The sequence below is a fragment of the Ostrinia furnacalis genome, unplaced genomic scaffold (assembly GCF_004193835.3).
Source record: "Ostrinia furnacalis isolate ACB-3 unplaced genomic scaffold, ASM419383v2 OfSCF4153, whole genome shotgun sequence".
Lineage (NCBI taxonomy): Eukaryota > Metazoa > Arthropoda > Insecta > Lepidoptera > Crambidae > Ostrinia > Ostrinia furnacalis.
In genome coordinates, this window is record NW_021134392.1 from 193,815 (window position 1) to 217,262 (window position 23,448).

The 23,448-nt window shown below is 36.6% G+C and overlaps 1 protein-coding gene across 1 annotated transcript in view; it reads right to left on the reverse strand.

Moving 5' to 3' along the window:
• Window positions 1-23,448, reverse strand: part of LOC114358951 (uncharacterized) — a 44,477-nt gene that overhangs the window by 7,418 nt on the left and 13,611 nt on the right. The gene's annotated exons all lie outside the window — the stretch shown is intronic.

The following is a 23,448-nucleotide window of genomic DNA, read 5'->3' on the forward strand; positions in this document are numbered from 1 at the left end:
ACAAGTTGCCTACATTGTATAACAAAAAATTAAATAATATTAATATATCATGCTGGTGCTTTATACAATTACGAATTAACTGCCAACCGTCGAGAAATTAGGATAATGTGCTCAAGGCGTGTGGTAGCAAGAGAATGGAAGTTTTTCCCATTAGCAATGCGCAGAAAAACTTAGGAAGAAATAGGACCTTAAGAAACAAAAAACTTACTTTTGCTGGGATAGAAGCGCACCGGTATAATTTTAGACGACATTATCAATAATTTTAGACGAAAAAAAATAGGTATGTCTGGATTTATCCCGTAAAATCGATAAAATGGAGCGATAAAAGCTTATCTACTTATTTTTTCTACTGATGACAATACTGATCGACATCTCCAAGGTCACACTATTAATGCACGTTTTCAGTCTATGCTTTTTTCGTCACCTCGAGTTCTATAACGGGCGACAAAATATTGTCCAGCCGTCCGATTTTGGGAGGGCCTACAACCTACATCGGTATCAAAGGACCGCCTCACAAATCGTCTCAGTATAATTCAACTGGATATTAGTCACGTTTAAATATTACAGAGACCTTGGCTTGGGCGTCAACGATGTGGTGATACCTACTATAATTTAACTAAGAAAATAAGTCACGTACCTACCATATAAAATGCGTTAAGACACACACACAAAGATGGTTTTAACGTTTTAGTGTGTCATGACTGGGCTATAAAAAGTTCAAATAGTTTACTTACACTACGTCATCTTGTTCAATTTATTTATTTATTTTAATTTAGTTACACAGGTTTTAAAAGGCCTTATTACGTAATATTCTAAACTTACTTGTGAGGATGTTAGAAACTTTGTAATTCAATAAAATGTTGACAATGTAACAGAAGTGATACAAATCAGAAATGACTCAAAACAAGACATAAAAAGAAAACTATCCTATAGCATAGGATAATCTCTTGCACAACAAACTCATTATAATAATTAGCTACCTGCACAATTGATAGGTATCATGTAAATCTAAATAATCTATACATACATATATACAACAAAATGGTAACAAATAACTACTTAACTAATATAACTAAATAAAAAAAAGGGTAAAAATTAAAATTATGTATATTATACAAGCTTTATAAATAAAAATTTTTATCTAAATCGCTACCTTGGGGGAAGGAAATCTAAATTAATTAACTAGATAAGTATGCAGTTGCAAGTTTCTTATTTAAGTTGGAAAAAGAAAAGGCAAGCTTCAAACTTAAAGTTTGTAGGTATCTCAATATAGGTATTGAGAATTAATTAACAATACCGTGGCAGCCGAGGTTAAAACTTTGTACCGGATTTCGTTACCATGAATCGTGTAACTGACTTTTGTAAGTTATTTCTTTGTTTCTAGTTCTATGAACTCTGCTATGCGACTTTTCAGAAAATATTTAACCCATTCAATTCATAACTTTTGCTGAAGTAGGTACATGTTACCAGACACCAATTTTAATTTTAACCAGTCATTAATAGTTTTAATAGAAAATTTAATCCCATAGGAACTAGCGGTCATGGTCATGACATGGATGATTCGCGTTTCACGTGGTCGGCTCTGTAAAACAGGGCATAATGTATTTTTTTAAGATTCTAGCATGCAGGCTATACAGCAATCATCTACTAACTAATATTCCAGTAAAGATAAGATACAAATTAAATTATTTTCGACGGGGATCGAACTAGTTATCCATCGGCAATGCAACTCCCACACCATTGGACTATTGTCGCCTAAAATAGGTGCCTTTCAAGAGAATGCAAATATTGAGCGTCTATACCGATCATGACCTGATGGCCTGGCCACCCACGACAAATTAGGACTTCCCTCCATTGACTAGGTACCTATTATGACATCACCTCAATGAGTGCAATGACACGGCAATGAGACTCATTTATGAAAATAATGAATGATTTAAAATAAAATCGATAAGAATATTATCTTAATAAAAGTGTTTAACGATTGTTGTTGCTATAGCGGTATAAAACGTCCTTCAATTAACGGAAACAAAAGCAACGATTGTGTAACTGGGTTAGTAGGACCAGAGATGAAACCCCATATCAAAATTCAAACGCCCACCAATATGCGACCATAATTTTGGTGTGCAACAAAACGCAATACGATGCATTGATGCATCCTGGTGTACACACACAACCCGGTTATTTTCGGTAATACTCTAGCGCGAAGTAGGTCGCTGGCAAATGAGAAACCATAGATTGCAACATCACCGCGCGTATTTTTTTAAGAATACGCTATGATACATTTTGGCTATCACGTGGCGTAACGCGCGGTTTTAAATTTCATTAAAACAGAAATTAACTGATGGTTAATTTCAGTAAGAATTGTTACGTTTTAGTTGAATACCTAGGTAGGTAAATTTTTAATTAAATTAAAGATGAACTAAACAAGAATATTAATAAGCTAAGTTGATATCAGGTGTCATGGAGAAATCTCCATCAGTAAACAGCATCATGAGAAAGTTACCTACTTACTTAGTTTATAATAAAAAAAATATTTGCCTGTTTATTGCTTAATGAAAGTGAATGTTTAATAATAAAAAATCTTTTTAAATTACTTATCTTTGCGCATTGTATTAATAATAAAATTACTATGCTTTTGATTCTTATGGATGGAATACCTACCAACTAACTGGAAATGCTTACATCATCTGATAGGTATCTAAACTTTATCATAAACTAGAAAATATACAAGATTTTGTCAGCAACTCCACTTTCATAGATCTTGGCTTTCACAAAAATAATGTCCTCAATTTATTTTACTATAGCCGAGAGTTTCACACCTTTGAAATAAAACATTTTAAGCTTGATATTATACTGAATAGAAAATTAATTGTTGGCAACAATTTAACCTACTTATTATAGCTGTGTAAGGCTACTAGGATTTTCAGAATGTAAACAGATGCATTAATGCATTGTTAACAGATTCTAATAACAACATTGCACTATAATTAGGGTCATGATAGTTACAAAAAGATAGACAATTTAAAAAGTACTTAACAATCTTAGGCTAAGTTGCACCACCTAACTTTAACTGTAACTATAACAATAACCGGTGCTTTTTGTACCTACGTAATTTCACAGATTTTTATGTGGGTTAATGTTAAAGTATGATAGTGCAACCCAGCCTTAGTGATCTTTTTTACTAAGTATCTTATCGGAATCAGAAAAGACATTTCAGAAGTCTCCTTCATAAATTAACTATAATTTAAGTGGTTTCTAATGGTGTTGTCTACATCAAGTGTTCGGTCATTGACTTGAACGCTTTGATGAACACAGAAAACTGTAATATTTTACTATTTTAATCCTAAGACAAGGTACTAAGGTTCAAAATAAGGTGGGAACTATAGTTCTATATAGTATAGCCTTATAATGCTTAGGTCAAAAATTAGACTAAAATTATGACAACTACACACAAAACAATGTAGGTAAGTAACTGTGTAGTGTCAATATTAAACAACTTACATTAGTCTCTGTGAAAATTCATTTATTTATAATGAAGCAAATAGGTACTAACTTTGTGAATAAGTCAAGTGTTTCTTTGAGGTCCATTTAAATTTAACATAAATGGTATCATTATTATAGTTGAAAACAACAGCAGATAATATTGTGATAAAAGTAACTTTGCTCCATAATACTGCCATAAGTTCAGTACAGTGATGACTACGGCCCAATCGAAATAATAAACCTCATTATCGCTATTTGCTATGACTAAATTTAGTATTCTTTGGCTCATATCCAGTGATAGATCAGTAAACAAATAAATGATATAATCAACCAAAACATTTACCAAGTCTTCCGTATGGTCAACAGAGCTCTCGCAGGCCTCTTCCCGCTCACATCGGTCACAAGCGCAAAGCGATCACTGAAGCTCCTCTTCACTTCGGGTAAATTTGCCAGCTGGTCACCAGAAGATAACCGCAAAGACTTCCCTGTGATTACACCGTCCGATTTCTTAGATTTAAACTCCTCAGACTTATTCCTGATCACGGGCAGCGATACTCTTTTGTTTTGCTGCTTCTTCTTAGGCGATTTTCGACAAGAATCTGTCTCATCGCACTCCGCTATTGCTCGACCTTTGTTGTATTGCTCACCATCACCGAACCCTTGCACAAAGCAAAGCATAATATCCTCAGGATACGACTCCTTCATTTAGAAGGTCATTTTTCGACAACTTGTTGGTAACTCGATTAAGGTCACTCGCGGATTAGTGGCTGCACATTTATCGGGTACTAAATGTATTGAGCCGATAACAAAGCAGTTTAATTCACGATATTTTTTTTTACGCAATGTTTACAGTCGCAGACTCACAACAGGGAAACGTCAAATTTCTAATACCGAAAAGCCACTTTGTAACGGTACATGCACAAATAACTTCACTTCATCACAATTTTGGTTGGTCAAGATTTTGTTTACTGAAATTATTTTAAATTCAAGTCCGAAAATTTTTCACTTCAGCCGCCAAATACGTCAAGTGACGTTTTTGCGTTCGGTAACTGAAAAGTGAGTGAAAACTCGTTGTGCGTGAGGCGTTCAAAAACACATGCATGAGCCGAGCGAGATGTTCGCGAACTGAGTGAGTGACTGAACTGACCAAAACGAAACGGTCCGCTCGCCCCGCTCGCTGGCGCGCAATCGCGCATACCTTGAATGAATGGCCATGGTTTCCCCATCCTTCCTTACGTCCTAGAAGGACGTATCTTATCATTTTTAGGAAGTTATTATGAAATATTCGCATGTGCGCGTTACATTACATCTATTTTATGAAGAAAAATGTAGGACAGGCGCTGTGTCTTATAACATCACGAACTTCTATAACTATTATTTTCCATAAGTTAGGTTAATTGGGTTAAATTTTGTCATGAATAATTTCAGTATTATATTTTTAAGTAATAAATAAGTAGTGTTCCACCAAAACCAAGAGATGGCGCTGTTGGAATATAAAGTCACGGTAAATAAAATAAATAGTAGGTAGGTGCACATTAATGGTTTCATTAATGAGTGGCTCAAATCCTCAGACCCTTCGCCTCTTTTAATTTACTTCATTATCATCGCTTGTTAGCTGCTGTTATTTTATTTCTTCTTGTCCTTGCCGAGTCTAAGGGCGTAGGTAGGTAGGTATACTACGCCTAATCTTCATGAGACGTGAATGTTTATTTTTGTAACGTAGACATTTTACAACGCGGATGCGTACCTATCTAGTCTTAGATTAATTAATCTAAGTATCTAGTAAACAAATATTATAAACACGCCGTCCATTGCGTGATTTTGATCGATAGTGAAAGATGGGGGAACTAAGGAAAATAAAAACGTTTATTAAGTAAGTAGGTAGCTATGTAGCTATAGAAGATAGTTTTATCTTCTTGTTTAAATCTGGAGAGAAGAAAAAGAAGTGATCAATTTAAAGATTCCTAGCACAAAATTGTGTGTTCCTAGCTAGAGTTCTTGTTATGTAGTTTATATATAGGTCTAGAACTCTAGATTTAACAAGTTTAACTTTATGATGTTTGTCCTTTGTTTATATTTTTTGCTTTAGCTTTATTTTTTTCTTTTCGGTAGGTTGTAGCTCTAATGTTGAACTATAAACTTATCACACTAGCTTTAAAAATAAAACACAACAGGTAGATACGGATCCCTTGCTAATCCTTTACCTAATGGAATTCCCGTTTGGAAATCGGCATGAGGAAATCCGGGAATCCTTAGGGTGAATGACCTAAAAACCTGAAGCCATCCAAAAGGTCAATGGCACAAACATGGACACCAAATGAAGACCTGTTTGAGGACTATAAAACTTCCATGACGTTGGATTGATGACGATGCAGCGATGATGGGTTATTAGGATGCATTTTAGCCGACTTAACCTATTGCTTATAATAAAATTTTGAGTTGGTAGGTATGGTACCTAGGAAAATTCAAATGAATGTAGACAGACTAGGTATCCATTTTAGTAATTCCTATTTTTCTGGTGATTAATGCATTTAAAAAAATATTTTAAGTATTAGTTAGAATAGGTAATTTATTTATTTTAAACAAAATTCTTATTTATTGCTTTTGAAAAAATTATAAAAGTAGTTTTCACCGTATTGTTAACGCGTTAAAAATACGTATTCTGATTCTAAACGAACATTCGAAGTTCAAAAACATCGCCAGTTCCGAAGGATCAATAGTCTGGCGCCCCACACGGGATCACCTAGGATACCGGGAGTCAAACCTGGCACCCCACTAATGAAACTACTACGATATACGGTAACGTTGTTATGGAGGGTAGAGGTGAAATGGGTTTTCCATGTTATCGTAACGATTTCTGTTGGCACTTCAGGTATATAGGTAGGTTATTCTACAGGGTGACTTTGATTCGTTGGCATCCTTTTAAAATGGGTAAGACTCTTACTACTCATGATACGTACATTCCCTCCAAATATGAGACAAATCCAATGAGATTTTTGTCATTATTTTTGCTATGCATATGCATAATATGTATTACGAGAGGAGTTTAATAAAATGATGCCAACGATTTTAAGGTCACCCTTGTTTTGTTTTGTTTTGACATGTCTATGTATGAATTTTATTAATATTGTTATGTTTTTAATTTAATTAATTATGTATGTTGTTATTATTTAATTTAAAATTTGTATAATTGATTAATTTATTGAATTATTAATTTATGGTTTTTATTATTATTTTTTACTCTTCTTTCTGTTTTTGTTAAATAGCGCTGCAAAAAGGCACCCACTGAAAATCAGTGTCTTGGCAGTCACACTGTCAAGATATTACTGAGTGGGTGACCTTTTTTGGCAACTAAGTAATTTTTTTTCTTTTTTATGTATGTCTTTGTTCCCTGAATCTGTTGTTGTCAAAATAAAATTATTTTCGTTCTTCTTTCTTCCTTGTATTTATACAGGGTGTTTGGCGCATCGTGTGCCAAAATGATTTGGCGGATAGAATGGGTCATTTCCTATATTTTCAGCCCCCATAACACGTTCCATGTCAGGCGGCTACTTTTATATTAAGTTTTTTAGTAATTTCACCAAAATACCCAAATCGCATCATTTAATTTCGATTTAAAAAAAAACTACTAAGCGTAGCCTCAAAGTAAATATTTTGTTTTGACGTGCATTGACATAGGGTTGCATCAAATCTAAATTTACTGGCAAAAATCATCTAGTTTTTTTTTAATTCAGCTTTGAACTTTTCCGAAAAGTTGAAAATGGACTGAACATTTAAGTTTACATGGCTATAAATTTTTTTTTAAAAGAGATAGCGATCTTCGGATTTTATCAAAACTTCTCTAGTCTATCCCCATTCAAACGGTATACTAATCTTGTTTAAATAATAACAACAACTTCACAAATTCCCTAAATTAGTGCATTGACTCTATTCGGACTGATTTGCGAAATTTGTGTTTATAGCCCCTTTTTGTGTGAATAACACGTTAAATACCTACAGGTAAAAAATATTTATCTTATGCAATGTAAAAAACCTTTTCTCTATCGTTTTTCAATGTAGATTTCTTGAAATTAAAGACGAAAATAATTATTTTGATCGTTTATTAATTATTACAAATTTTGTTCAAAATGTCCGCCTCGGCAACGTATACACTCACGACATCTTCGACTGTTGTCGTATGCAGCCTCATTTCTCTTTTTATTACTATAAAGGCGTTTTCTATTCGTTGTTGTAGTTCTTCTAATGTTTGAACTTCCGTTACGTACACCAGTTCATTACCTCGTCCCCAGACGTAAAAATCTAACGGAGTTAGGTCTGGGGAACGTGCAGGCCACTGTATAGGGCCAGTCTAAATTAGAAGAAGATGTCGTTACTTAGTGTATACGTTGCCGAGGCGGACATTTTGAACAAAATTTGTAATAATTAATAAACGATCAAAATAATTATTTTCGTCTTTAATTTCAAGAAATCCACATTGAAAAACGATAGAGAAAAGGTTTTTTACATTGCATAAGATAAATATTTTTTACCTGTAGGTATTTAACGTGTTATTCACACAAAAAGGGGCTATAAACACAAATTTCGCAAATCAGTCCGAATAGAGTCAATGCACTAATTTAGGGAATTTGTGAAGTTGTTGTTATTATTTAAACAAGATTAGTATACCGTTTGAATGGGGATAGACTAGAGAAGTTTTGATAAAATCCGAAGATCGCTATCTCTTTTAAAAAAAAATTTATAGCCATGTAAACTTAAATGTTCAGTCCATTTTTAACTTTTCGGAAAAGTTCAAAGCTGAATTAAAAAAAAACTAGATGATATTTGCCAGTAAATTTAGATTTGATGCAACCCTATATCAATGCACGTCAAAACAAAATATTTACTTTGAGGCTACGCTTAGTAGTTTTTTTTTAAATCGAAATTAAATGATGCGATTTGGGTATTTTGGTGAAATTACTAAAAAACTTAATATAAAAGTAGCCGCCTGACATGGAACGTGTTATGGGGGCTGAAAATATAATAAATGACCCATTCTATCCGCCAAATCATTTTGGCACACGATGCGCCAAACACCCTGTATATCGTAAAGAACGTAACAAATCATGGTTATTCGATAGTGTTGATGGTGACTGAGTTTGTGGAGCTTGCTAAGCGCTTCTCCTTAGTATTTGCCAAAACGAATGGCAAAAAAAATGTTAGACATGAGTAAAATAGACCATGTTGGTGAACACTATAAAACTTACTATTTTTGTTACTTTATCATAAAGATGGATTGAGTTATTTAAACGAGTAACAAGAGACAGTACCTACTAGTTAACTTATATTTTTGAAATTGTTTTCAGTCTAGATAATGGTTCTATGTAGATTTCTACTAACTTTATTTAACAAGTCACCTGCTCAAGAGCGTTATTTAATAAACATAATATACTTGTCAAGGAATAAAATCAAGCTTAAGTAGGTATCTCAAAGGTCTTAACGAAACCATAGACTTGAATGAAATTATTTTTAACATGAAAAACATTAAAAACCACTTCAATAACATAAATTTACGGCCTCCTCGTACAGTGATCAGCTAAGCAAGACTAATTAGGTCGGAACACCGGTTTTCTGTATAAAATCGGTTAACGGTGAACCCGAGAACGACCTTTGAAAATGGCCTTTACTACTTACGTAACAGAATCGTAATTTGTGTCACTTGTTTTATGGGAGCTCCTAATAATATCCTTTTGCTGTCCCCTATAATTCTGGGACTGTCCTCAAGAGTTAATACAAGCCAAATTGTACTCTATTGAGTGCGTGATAAGACACACGATAGCAGATTAGAGGATAAAACTGTACTCAGTACGCAGAAAACCACTTCGTTACATTATGGGTTCGGCCAAACCAACGCGATCACACCGCGATCAGCCGGCGCCGTGCAGCGATGGCGACCAGACCTAAATGCATTGATCGCCATCGCTGCACGCCGCGGTTGATCGCGTGTGATCGCGTTGGTTTGGCCGAACCTTAATAATATGCATACTTACCTAATACGTATGTACCAACTAAATGGATTCGTAAATAGACTTGTGAATTCATAGTTTTATTCGACTCTAGCTTATCTGAAGGATGCTGCCGATAGAGCCGATAACTACCTATCGAAAATTTTAAATCCTAGTGATAAAGAATGTCGTACAATAACAATCTCGATTCCTAAATGGTATGATTCTACTTACGGAAAAATAATTTCGCGACGTAACTACACTAAAGGAATAATCACCCTGATACTGTTTTGAAGATTAGCTCAAAAGAACAGAGACATAAAATTCATGGAAAAAAAAACTTTCGGTCTTTATGCCAGTGCCCATTAACTTGCTAGGGGGCGTCCATAAATTACGTGAGACAATTTTGGCCATTTTTCAACCCCCCCGCCCCCCTTGGTGAGATTTGGTGAGATTTTGCCTGACCCCCTCCCCCACCCCCCTAATCTCACGTGATATTTAATAAAATGCCTATTTTGCAACGTCTATGCTTCGAGTCTATTAGATTTATATGAAAAAATCAGTAACCCAGTGTCGTGCCACGCGCAGTGCAGGGTTCCGTAGCTTGCTAACCGTCGTTTAGTAAGACAAGCAATGAGGGCTATCGTTTTAGCGCTCACTAGTTAGCGCCACTGTAGAGTAAGGTCCTGTCACTTGCTAGTAGCAAAGACAGTGGGACCAACTGGTGAGCACAAAAGTGGTAGGAGGCCTATCGCATTTGCTCTCATCAAGATGGCGCCACTGTAGAGTAAGGTCCTGTCAATCGCCAGGGGTGCCAACTGTTAAGTATAAAAACGATAGCCCTCATTGCTTCAATCTAGGACCAGTTTTTTGATTCATAGTTAAAATAACTAATTGTTAAATTTTGCTACTAATGGTTAAATATTAATAAAAAGTAAACTAGTACTTAAAAAATGTAAATGTAAACTAATCGTTAAAAAACGCCGACAAAACGGTAAAATAAAATTTTGAAAAAAATAATAATTCTAGTGTAGCTCCCCTGCATGTAAAGTGGGGATGAATTTTTTTCAAGGAAAACTATAACGGTTAAGATACATTACTTAGTTTAAGAGAGTAATAGTTATTTGACTCATGTATTATACAATTTCTTAACCAGTAAAAATTTCTTAGAAGAAAATAATATGAAAAGTGACTTTAGATGAAGTAATTGCTTGCTTCTGATTAATATATTGTGGTAACGACAGACAACTACAGAACCCTACACTGCGCGTGGCACATTTATTCTGCATCTTTAGTGCCTTTTCACACGTTCCGGTTGCCGGCTATCCGGCGCCGGGTACCCGGTGGTGAAGTGTATGGGCATGGTACGTAGCTTTCACATGTTCCGGCGTAATTAATCCGGCATGCCCATACATTTGACGCCGGGTAGCCGGCGCCGGTTAGCCGGCAACCGGGACGTGTGAAAAGGGCCTTAGTGTTCACAAATGCAGATGGAGGCATTTTTAGTTTAATTTGATTAGACGGTTTAGAATAAATTGTCATTATCATCATAAAAAAAACATTTTTTTTACTTCAATAACCCAGTTTTCTGGCAATTTTACTCTATTTCTTGTGGGAAAAATTACGTGATATTTTCCGAGACCCCCCCTCTCCCCCACGTGAGATTTAGTGAGGTTTTCGTTGACCCCCTCCCCCCCCTAAAAGTCTCACGTAATTTATGGACGCCCCCCTACCTACAGTAAAACCATCTGCCGTAACGATCATGGAAAACGAAAGGCCAGTTAACATAAGGAATTCTGTTTTTAGAATCCTCATGACGACGCAGATTTGGGTCAAGATAAGACCATGTGTAACATCGTCTTCACATGACGATACAGCGAAGTACTTACCATTAAAATATAAACATAGAACATTTATTTAAAGACAAAGAAAACCATTATAAATCTTTGTTACGCATCATACCTACTTACAGTTTTACACTTTTTCAAAATAAATTCGTTACCTATTCCTTTAATTACAATAGAATATCCTTTATCAAGGCTGCGGATTAAGGCATAGGATTTTAAACAACTATAATGAGATACCGATTCCTGCAGAACTTTGTGTTTATCGATTACTAGCTTTTTCCCGCGGCTTCACCCGCGTGAAATTTAGTTTGTCACAGATCTTCATAAATTATAGCCTATAACCTAACCCAGAATGTTTATAAACAATAATACTGTAAAGTTTCATCAAAATCCGTTCAGTAGTTTTTGCGTGAAAGAGTAACAAACGTCCAGACATCTAGACATCCAAACTTTCGCATTTATAATATTAGTAGGATAGGATTATTATTGGAAGGTGATCTATCTGAATATTGCGATCACAGTAAAGTTTCTTCCAAACCTTTTAGAAAGCTTTGAAGATCTATAATCCTGAAATGTTAGATTTGTCGTTGGAAAAGTTCTAATTTGAAACAAAAGATAAAATAGAAAGTTACTTTTCCGAAGTCACGGCATTGCAAATTAAAATGGAAAGTAATAAAATATGAAGTTAAAGTCTTGGGAACTTTAGCGATAAAATGTATATTTTAAACTGTATCATCGTGGCTTTTGGATGTCATTATTTTACAAATAAACAAGTGCAATGTTTCTCTATTGTTTCTAAACTGGTATTTAGGAATGTGATATATTAGTTGGGTAGATTTCAACCAGCCGGCTAGAATTACTTCATCCGATATACCTATTTAGAATAGCTTCCTTTTCGTCACAGTCAATTTACTGTGGTAATTTTCCGTTTACCGTTGTCACGGTGTAGGTGTACAATACAATATCCACTATAACGCATTTCGTCATTGTGGTAGTTAGTCTTGTGGAGATCTTATCCATCTCCTGAATGGCGATTTTGCTTGGCGCTTAGCATAAGACTACGAGTATAGTGCATTTACAGAACGAAGTTCAAAACTTTAATTCCAAGCAAATATAGAGGCTCTTGATTGGTTTAATTTTAGGCTGTAATAGCAAACGTCAAGGCTGTCAAACTCCATACAAAAACACCGGTTATGTTTATAGTCACGGTTAAAATAAGGTGGTGGCTTAGCCTTAATATTCAGCAATTAACCAATCAAGGGATAAAATAAAATTCGAGTTTACCATTGTAGCTAAACGCAAACCGCGAAAGCCAAGAAAAAAGAAAAAAAAATCGAGTTCGAAAATCTAGTTTGGGTTCTTTGGTTTTAATACGTAGGCCTAAGTCCATCATAAGTACCTAACGTCAAGAGTTTGTGTTCAATTCTAGCCTAAATAGCTGACATGTTGCTTGTCTACACAATGTTTTAACGAGGTGAAGAAAATCGGCAAGACTTGAAGCGAGATCAAACGCGAAGCTCAAGACCGAACGCGATGGAGGACTGTTGTAGACGCCCACTGCCCCATCTAGGGGACATAGGACCTTAAGTCAAGTAAGTCAAGATCCACTAACTAAAGGTATCGAAAAGGTCTGTCACACCTATCGGGGTCTCTACCCCAATCGGTGCATTTTATGGTGTCAGTATCAGTAAAAACGAGACTACGCAAGGAAATTACACATTACGGACAGAAAACCTCTCAAAATATGAAAATACCTTTCCATAATAATGTAAGTGGGCAGGGTGTATAATGTAATTACTGTCTGGCTGTTAATCTATACTAATATTAAATGCGAAAGTAACTCTGTCTGTCTGTCTGTCTCTCTTTCACGCCTAAACCACTGAACCAATTTGGCATAGAGATAGTTTGAGTCCCGGGAAAGGACATAGGATAGTTTTTATCCCGGTTTTTGAAACAGGGACGCGCGCGATTAAGTTTTCAACCGACTTCAAAAAAAGGAGGAGGTTCTCAATTCGACCCGTATGTTTTTTTTTTTTTTTTTTTAAGTATCAATCATGGTATACCTACATAAATATTAATTCGTCCTAATAAATAAGTAGGTTATTAGTAATTATTTTTCTACTTTTTAATGTAGGTTTTTTGGAGTCGGTTTTATTTTTTTTTATAAAATTTTTCTGTGACAGACAGAATTCCACGCAGGCGAAGCCGCGGGCGGAAAGCTAGTTGATTATGACACGTGGCTTTTCGAAACTAGTCACTCGAAAGCTAAAGTGAGTCGTAATTACTATACCTAGTTTATTTTTCCCTGTATTTTCAGAAGTATTTTTTGTTTTCAATTAGCATGAATCAGCGTTCGTAATAAATTAATAAGGTAAACAACTCTTGAATATGTTTATACAGAACGTCAACGTGTCTAATGGTTCCCGTAACCTGTACATCAAAGAGGGTCAGACACTTCCTGGATTCATTATTATAATGCGAAAGTTACTTTGTTCGTTTGTAACAATTTTCTGACTAAATACTGAACCCCGTGACCCAGTGGTAAGAGCGTCTCTCAACTAGAAGGTACTGGGTTCGATACCCAGACAAATTGACATACAGTTGTGTAGGTATTGGTTTGGTTTATCGCAGGATTTATTCCATCGCCATCACAAAGGCCACTGAGTCCACCATGGTCCAGTGTATTCGCGACCCCTCTAACCGTCAGAATTGGAAGCACATCGCCAGGAGAGCTACCCTCGGAGATGACATCACCCAACCATGTACCTCGTCAGCGCAACCACGACCACTCTGACAAGAGTGCCCGACTAAGAAGAAAAGGATTTATTCAAGCTGACTATCCCAATGTCCCAAATAATTCTGTTCCGCGTGGGACCTGTGATCTACACACACGACTTAGTGTGTATGTGGAACACATTATTTCTTACGTTAGAGTATTTAATTAGTTTGTTTTGATCGGACAAACCCACGGCGAAAAGATAGTTTACTAAAAACAGTAAATACGATGTAAGTGTACGTCCAAGCTCATAATAAAGATTAGAGATCCGTGATCGAAATAAAAGTGATCTCAGTTGATTTTCAGATAGCTCATCATAATAAGAACGAGTTGATGCAGTCATGCTGACTCATAGGGATAATAAAGCCATTATTTGCGCAGGCATATTACGCATGGTGCGGCGGGTTTTGTTTTTGGGAGTTTTTTGACTTGGGTGCAGGGGCGTAGCTACCGCCGTATCAGCCGTATCAATGATACGGGGCCCCCGAGCTGTCAGGGCCCCAAAGGCCGGATCGCAGTGTGGTCTGTGGGCCGGATGAACCATTAGACAGTGTAGGTTTTTAAGAAGCATACCACCAAGGCCCCGCGAAGGAGGTCCCGTCTACTAAAAAAAAACAATTTTGCAATTACCTTTTTTAGCTAACATTTTAAGCTAGCATCAAGCCATTTTTAGGGCCTTCTTGATCCTCGATGACCTTTTTAATTGAAAGGGCCCCCAACAACTTTTGATACAGGGCCCATCTAAGGAACGCTACGCCAATGCTGTGGAGGCTGCTTTTTCACCAATGCAATGATGTCCTGTTGCAAGAGAAGGGAAGTATTGTAAGAGACTATTAAAGTTGTGGGGTAACAGGACTCATACCTAGCAAGGCTTTGAATCTAGTTATGTTTTTTAATCCTGAAAATAACTACAATTTTAATACAAGAATAGTGGTTTTTACGGTAAATCTCAGACTTTCATTTTGTTTTTTTCCGCAATATAAACAACCTAGTTCCTAGTTTCCCATAGGTACCTATTCTAGCTAGGTCATGCAGCGCTGAGAGTAACATGACATGCAGATGTAGAATTTCAAACAAAACCTAAATGACTGTTTAACAGTTCCCACTTCTCAAAGTCATAATAGAGACTCGCTAGAACAGTAGGTTCATTCTACTTTGAATGATAGATAAGCATTACTTATTGACCCTATTATAATAGTTTTGCAGCTCAACCAAATCCTTTGTCTAGGTTTTAGGGTTCCTTTCTATGCATCCCTCCCTACCGCGACGTAGTTAGCTAGCTCCCTCGGCATAGCAATGGACAGAAAACACAGTGCAATATAAAAGTTCCTATATCTCACACAAAGAACTGTAGCTGAAGAATTTCCCACCATGGCAGTGTGACACATAATATTTCTTAGTTATTCTCGTCGATCCATTCGACTTTACACTGGGCACATCGCGATATGGCCGGCTAAATCATGAAGTGTCAGCGTTTCACGATTAGCCCGGGCACTTCATGATGTGACCATTTCAAAGATCGGCCGACGACGTATGCTTAGTTAGTAAGCAAGCTTTTGTAATGAAGTAATCCTACTGCTTGCACCTATGCTGTGTCAATATTGAGGTCAGACCGAAGTCGGCACCCTGAACTCCGTACAAGTAAAGCTTAAATCTATTTTTACGCTCGCAAAGAAGGGTGAATCATTTCGCTCACGCGAACAAGAAATGCGTGGAAAGGAATAAAGTATCTAGTTAATGCGTCCGTCAAAAAGCGTAGGGATGAATCATAACTCCACGCTCATACAAACTGATAGTTTTGTAGATAAACTATCGTAAACAACATCAACCAAATAGAGATTTAACTGGTCGGTGAACTACTGTTATTACCCGACTGCGCCAGAAGGATGGTTATGCTTTTTTGTAAGGAAATCATGCAAATGTCACGAGTAATAATGTGAAATCGACTTCAAAGTCTCCATAGGTAGTAGGACCTATGTCATGTTCTCCATTGATCGCCATGAAAATGCTTAGTAACCGTCTCAAAGACCATTGGTGACTTGCTTGTTTAAGACAGCAGTTTCAGTTTATTACCATAAAAAAATTGCCCTACGCCCTACATATTAAGTCCTAAGGACATGCATAATGTCCGAATCACGCAGTGAAACCCTTCATTCAACTGTTCTCAGTGAACTTTCCTTTCAAAGTTCACGAATCTGACCTTTGAGAGAATGTATAAATTCTTTAGGCCTTTACAATGCGCACTCAAGGTTAAGTTCACATTGCAGACATATCGTCACAAATGATCCAACGTCACGAATTCCTCGCCAACTGCATATTTTTTTGGCATCTAGAGGGAGTGGTGATGACGTAAATTTGGCGGACGTCCCACGCGCCTGTTTTACGTCACTCACCCACGCTTTTGACAAAGCGATTCTAGTTTTAGTGGACACTGCAGCGTGGGAAACGACTCCGCAAAGCGATTTTGCCGCATCCTAGTGTTTACGAAACGAAAAACAAATCTGCCAACCAATATTAACCGCCTCTGTGGTTCGTTTTGGTTGTTCTAAAGTCCACTTGGCTAGCTACCACCATCTTACCTGAGTCTGTCGCCATAACAACATTGCATTATTGTCTTCCGACTGTTAGAATAAGACAGCCAGTTCCCTATGGTTGAGGATTCTTGGTGAAACTTGCTTCCATCTTCGGGTGATCGTCACTTTCCATCAGGTGAAATGCAGGCCAAGAGCTACTTACCTCTTTGTGGATAAAAAATATATCAATATCATGATTCACAATATTACGATTTAGCATTTCGAGAAGCCGTTCTGAAAACAAAACCAGTTCACAGTGTAACTGATATGTAAAAGCAATTCAGATGAAATACAGCAAACATTTCGGCAACTCAAAGAAACGAGCGAACGATCCCGCCCTACGTGATAGCGCTCCAGTTATTGATTTTTTGGATAATCATGGCATCATTACATGGGAAATTCGGTTGGTATCAAACTTCTAACAATGGCAAAATTGTAGTTTGATAGCCTCAGGCTTCAAGCTAAGCTATGTGTAAATGAACGAACGTTGTAGTCAAGGCTAAGCAAACTAATCGTGTGTATAAAGCCAGCTGATGTTTGGAAAACTAATAAAATCAACAGTCAAAAAGTTTACCTATCGATTATTTTCGTCAAACTTTTGTTATCTTTTACGAATTTGAAGTCTCGCGTTCCTCGCTTGAGCGGATTACCCTTAATCTACTCGTATACTCTAAAACAAAGAGAAATATCAAATCTCTCAAATAGAGAGTGGTAGGAAAGACATTTCTAAAAGCGATGAATAGTAAATAAAAATATTGATAGAAATATTATATTCAAATTGAGTTTAGATTAATAATAATGTCGTTTACAATCAAACATAAATTGGCTCTACATGTATTAATTCTTACTTGTTTGTAGTGGGTCGATACTAACAGCCTGATAATTACGGTTAAACTCTACTTCAATCAAACACGTACAAATTAGTATTTTGTAGAGCTATAATTGCTACTTTGTTTGTAAGTAAGCACTTTCAAGCTTTTCTTTTGTGTTTAATGATACGAACTAGGGACTATTTCCACCTTTCGTTCCCACCACTGCAACTCCTGTGTGTAGCTAGGATCTGCAGCTTGACCGCCAGTAAAAACATAACCAGTGAAGGTCAAGTTTGTCCTGGGGGCAAGTTAAACTGTCATTGGTCCCGCAGCAAAATTAATCAGACATAAAGAGCATAGGAGGAGTCCGAAGTTAGGTTTCGACTCCGACTTAAATGGCACGAACATTCAATATGAGTAACTCTATCTTTATTAGTGTTAATAAAAGTCTCTATCTGACCTTAATAGGAATGTCCATTTGAATCAAGGGCAGTAATCTAATAATACGACCGAGTGACCGTCCACGAATGAACACACAGAATTAAAAACTTTGCTGTACGGATAAGCTCCGTTTTATGAAGGTTTCATTGAATGCTGCTCGTTCTAAAACTTTCTATATTCACTGGATTGTAATACGGGTTTTGGTCCTTACCCTACATAAAATTAGGTATTAGGTAGGTACTTGTATTTTCTTCGACTTAACAGTTGGTAGTACCCACCTCTATCCAGCCTTCGACCTATTTCAGATTGTCATGGATTTGGTTCTGAAAAAAAATTGAAACTTGTCTTTGTACCTATATCTTTTTGAAGGATTATTTCTGGTTTATTAAACTTTATTCAGGTCGATAGAGTTTTGCAATTTCACTAATTTTTAATTGATGGAATTTTTCGTCATTATTACAAACCAAATATGTATGTAAGTCCTTTTAGATATTAGGCACCTTTTACTTTGTGCTTTTATGATGTTTATTATTTACTTATTTTGTTGCGTTTTAGTAAAATAATATTTTCGCATTTCGGTAAAATTTAAGCGAATGGTTTTCTACTTAATTTCATAGAAATAGAAAATATTTCGCTATAGAAATTAATCGGCTAAACATTTCTATTGACCAACAACAGCACGTGCCGCGGGGCCTCGATATCAAATCGACTGTGAAATCATGTAACAAACAAGTTCCACGTACTACGTATGTTTGTTTACAAATAAGCAATGCAAACTTATCAATATAATGGAGGTAATGGACCAATTATACTTAAAAATGCTCGAGCATCAAACTTATAAATGTTAAAATCAGACCCAAAAACAGAAAAAAATGATATCAGGAATTTTAAATATTTCAGGAAATTCGGACATTTTCAGATAGGTTTTCATGAAATCTAACCTAGGTCTTGTTAGGTCTCATCGAGTTAGGATCTTTCAGAACCAAACCGCATTTCAGGATGTTTTCAGGAACCTGACCTAACAGTTAGAGGAATATCCATTTTCAGATCTAGATTTTCATGTAACCTAATCTAGGTCTTTATAGGTAACTAATAAATTCTCTTTCACTACCTAACCGAGTTTCAGGATGTTTTCAGGAACCTTACCTAAAGTTTGTACGAATTTCAGGCCACTCAGGAATTTCAGACATTTTCAGATATAGGTTTTCATGAAACCCAACCTAGGCCTTTATACTAATAGGCAACTCGCATATTTCATGCAGCCATAAAACAAAGTTAATCTGACAGTTTATTTTGCCACTGTTTTTATGAACACAGTTCTTTCGGAATCTGATAACTGACGTAACATATTTATTTCAGCGGCACGCCGATAAACAATGATTCAAACGTCAGCTGCGCACGTTTCAAAAAGTTGAAACTTCATCATAAGGTCAGGAAGATATCCCTCAATAAATATTTAACTTTATGTACAGCTTAACCAAAAGTAGGCCTAGTGGTTTATTTATTTAATAACTTATTTTAATAAATATTTAACTACACAGCCTAATAACCAAAAGTAGCCCTAGTCGTTTGTTTGTTTAGTACTTCTTTTAATAAATATTTAACCATCCTACAGCCTATTAACCAAAATTAGCCCTAGTCGTTTGTTTCTTTAATTAATACCTACTTACTTCATTTAATTCCACCAATGCATCATGATGACAGCCTCAACCGTCGCATATTTATTTATTTTTAACAGAGGAAGAAAGTAAACAGATTGAACTGATGATGACAAGACGACGTTGGTGAATCTGAATAGAGAAACATCATCTTCATTGCAATTCCAGTCCGTCCACCTTGCTTAAAGAGCTTTGCTTGCCAAAACTCACGCAATAAAAGAGACCCCTTATCCCAACTAATATTATAAATGCGAAAGTAACTCTGTCTGTCTGTCTGTCTGTCTGTCTGTTACGCTTTCCCGCTTAAACCTCGCAACCGATTTTGATGAAATTTGGCATAGAGATAGTTTGAGTCCCGGGAAAGAACATAGGATAGTTTTTATCCCGGTTTTTGAAACAGGGACGCGCGCGATAAAGTTTTTCTGTGACAGACAAAATTCCACGCGGGCGAAGCCGCGGGCGGAAAGCTAGTCTAGAAATAAACTTACTTAATGGGAGAAAAATAATAATGTCTGGGCCATTTAAGGACGAAACACGTGGATGAAAATGTATTATAAGACACGGCACGTGTACATTCTACGATCAGCAATAGGAGGTCAATTATTCGGAAAAAGCCGAAGATGAAACTGATATAAGGGAAAATAATAAAGGTTATTATTTTAATGGCCTCAAAGCTTAGATTGTTATCTGAAAAATGGTAGTTAATACTGAGTTGGAAATAGAAACGTAACTTTTAAATCGACTATACCAGCGGTTCCCAAACTTATTTAGTCTACTGCCCACTTTGAGAATAAAATATTTTTTAGCGCCCCCCATTTTTGTAGTCAAGAGTCGAGCTCAGTCGGTGTCTAAGAATCCTCCTAGTAGATGACGCCTCCCAAGCCTCTACACAATGTCCCGATTTTTTTTTCTGGGTCTCTTACCGCCCCTCTTTAAACCTGCAGCGCCCACAAGGGGGCGTTATCGCCCACTTTGGGAAAGACTGGACTATACAAATGCCTAATCATTTTGTATATGAATTAGAACGAATAGGACCGCAGACCACTCGTTCCACTAGCTTGATGAACCGACGACCTGAATAAGAGAGCTGGATAAAGAAACGGACGATCATGCTCTGCCTCCTTTTGCAAAGGCTTACTTGGTGTTATGACAGCAATAATTAATTAGTAATTAGTTACCCAATCTGTAAACATTGTAAGCTTATTGCATGAGCATAAGTAGTTATATCTATTGTTAAAATCCCCAACACAAAACACATTTCAAATGTAGATTCTCATTTTAAATTTTATATCTGTTGGTAGACATGTTTTTTGTTATTACCTAACGGCAATAGAAATACACATTTTTTCAAGAAATAATCCCTAAATACATAACATCACGATTCCGTAGCATGAAGACCTACCAAACGCTTGAAACATTACAGTAAATGGTTGTTATTAATCCCAATTCAAAACCTCTTATCAACAACAGGCTCTCGACGAACAGAAATATAAATAAGATAACAACAGAAACAGATGTTCAACAATACTCAATCTGATACAATAGCGTTAGATAAAACATTTTGGCTTGATTGTACTGTTGTGTTTTGTAATGACTTCGAATTCGGAGTAATAAACTAAATGAAGTACAAATTATAACAATAGTTATCCTGTCCAAAACGTTTACGTGTAGCTATGTTGATTAAGGAAAAACAAACAATAAATTGGTATTGTCCAATGAAAAATTATAAAAATAACGTTACTTATTGAATGAAAACTGTTCGGCATGAAGTAAACGAAGTAACTTTTAAAGGCAATGAGGATAACAACATAACCTACCTACTTAATTGACAATACGTAGTTTATTATTAGTAGCACTAACTTTACTCATTACCAATATCATTGCTTTCCCTGCCAATGGAATCAGTCCATTAATTCGATCACTTCAACATGACACATAAACTGCTAAATACTAGTTCCAAATAAAAAAATAATTTACCTTCTTCTCCACGAAAAAGATTCTGGTGAAATACTCCTCTTACTCCTTAACCATACTTCTTTGATACCAGATAATGGAAGACTCTCTCGTCTGAGAGCAAACCTCACAGATCTCCCTGGATTGCTGTGCGAACGTTCCCTTTTGGTCTCCTCATTTAAATTTATAGGTTCAGTCATCATCATGTAATAGAGTTCTACATTCATCTCTAACCACGTTCACGAGTCATTTTAAAGTCTCAAAGTTCACCAAGACGTCGGAAGTTTCTGATTTTTCATTCACACATTCAAAACTGAGAACAACGGTATCTACTGAAATGAATCTTAACGCGTTTCACACCACAAGTGAGGCCCGATTTCCACCAAACCAACAATACGAGTACATACGTACTATAAAATACAACCAAACCACACAAAGGTTATAGCAAACTGAAAACAATCTCCCGTATTGTCGACGGAATTACCTAGATATTTGCCTAATGAGATAATGGAACATGTGCAAATAGCGCGTCTGATAAAATATGAAAGTGGTCATTAAGTATTGTCTATTTGCATATCGCTGAAGCATTCCTCTGATAGTACCTACACGTAGATTGTGGCTTTTGTTTGTTTAAAGGAAAGGATGTGCCTGATAATAACTGTACCTAAATCTTGGCTTACAGAAGCTGCAGTGGTGGGTTTAATCCCGTAAAGGCATAACTACCTAACTATGTTGTTTTTTTTTTCTCGGCTTTTGCGGTTTGCGTTAACTAGGTTGGTTTCTGATTGGTAAATATTCGTTTACAGTCCACAGTTCATTTTTCGATAGGGTTTTTGCAAGGTGCATTATATCTTAAGATTGTGTTTTTTGGGTAATCAACTGGAACCATCGCAATTCTACAGCTTGGTGAAAAACTAGGTAAATGCTAGGAATACTCATAGAAATACGGGGCATAATTATAGCGTAAGTGAGCAAATGCGAAACGTTTTTGTGAAGTCCTGACCGGTGTGTTTATAGAAGGTGTGTGATTTTCACAAATTACTTCGACGGATTCAGCTGCTGTGGAGTTAATGCCCCTCCCTGGACAAGTTGGAAGACCAAGTAGAATATGCTGCTAACTGTAGCAGAGTAAATACAAATGAGAAGATCATCTTCATAGGAACGCACAGGCGCGGTTTGTATGTGAGCGCGCCAATACGTATGCGGCGCGCACGCACACACTGACAAAATTTAGTGGTGATTAGCGGTAAGGTAGGCCGAATTTTGTCAGTGTGTGCGTGTGCGTCGCATACGTATTGGCGCGCTCACATACAAACCGCGCTCGGTGCGTTTCTATGAAGATGACCTACTCATTTGTATTTACTCTGACTGTAGTATTGTATAACAGCTGTTGTTATGTATAGGTACTGATGTTGGTGTAAGGTACTCACTGTCCCGGGAACGCGGGCGTGGGCACTCGCAAGTGGTGGCCGCGAATGTTGAAGGTGCAATTTTTAACAGTAATTTGTCCCCGATTGTAGTATAAAAACTGTTGTAGTGTATACTGTTGCTATACTCACTGCCCCGGGAACGCGGGCGTGAGCAGTTTCAAATGTGACCGTGAATTTAAAAGGTGCAATTTTTCAGCAACAATGTGCTGCCGACTGTAGTATACTGTATAATATAACTATTGTCTTGATGTTGTGTATACTGTTGTAGTGTATACTCACTGTCCCGGGAACGCGGGCGTGGGCACTCGCAAGTACTAGCATATTAGGTGTAATTTTGCAGCAAGCTACAATTTATGAAGTGCTGCCGAATGTAGTAAAGTTTAACTGTTGTTGTGTATACTGTGGTCGTGTATACTCACTGTCCCGGGAACGCGGGCGTGAGCAGTCTTAAATGTGACCGTGAATGTAGAAGGTGCAATTTTGCAGCAACA